We start from the raw sequence: 502 nt of genomic DNA on the forward strand, positions 1-502 counted from the left end.
CAAACTTTCCTGACGGAGGTAAATAACATAACCGGCGCAGGTAATTGATGATTTTTTTCCTTTGTCAGATCTAAGCATTGTGATTGGATTACTAAACCTTGCATTATTTCTGCAACCAATTTATGGGTTCGAATTGGTTCTAAATGGGAGGATTTTTTTAAAAAGGAAATCTGAATCTATTCGCGGTTATTCTTAAGTTTCTAAGATGCTTCGGTGAGGATAATACACATGTATTTTCTAGTTAATACTAAGGAAGATATGAATTGCAAAGACACTGGTGCATTGTTATAACTTTTTTTTCTGGTACGATGCTTCATCTTCACCTTTTATCATCAACCCAACATCTCTCAAAAACTACCTCGTGCTTGAGTTCATACACAATCATCCACGTAATATCAACCAAAAAATATTCAGTGTGCCTCATCGTTGAGTCGAGGGCCAATTTTTTAAACCTTTTTCCTGGATGAATACATTATTTTCCAAAAAAGGGAAAAGCATTTTC

At 34.9% G+C, this 502-nt stretch overlaps 1 protein-coding gene across 1 annotated transcript in view; it reads right to left on the reverse strand.

The window, feature by feature from the left end:
- Positions 1–502, reverse strand: part of LOC119581739 — a gene marked incomplete at both ends in the record, with an annotated part of 64,510 nt that overhangs the window by 17,531 nt on the left and 46,477 nt on the right.

The sequence above is a fragment of the Penaeus monodon genome, chromosome 15, assembly GCF_015228065.2.
Source record: "Penaeus monodon isolate SGIC_2016 chromosome 15, NSTDA_Pmon_1, whole genome shotgun sequence".
Lineage (NCBI taxonomy): Eukaryota > Metazoa > Arthropoda > Malacostraca > Decapoda > Penaeidae > Penaeus > Penaeus monodon.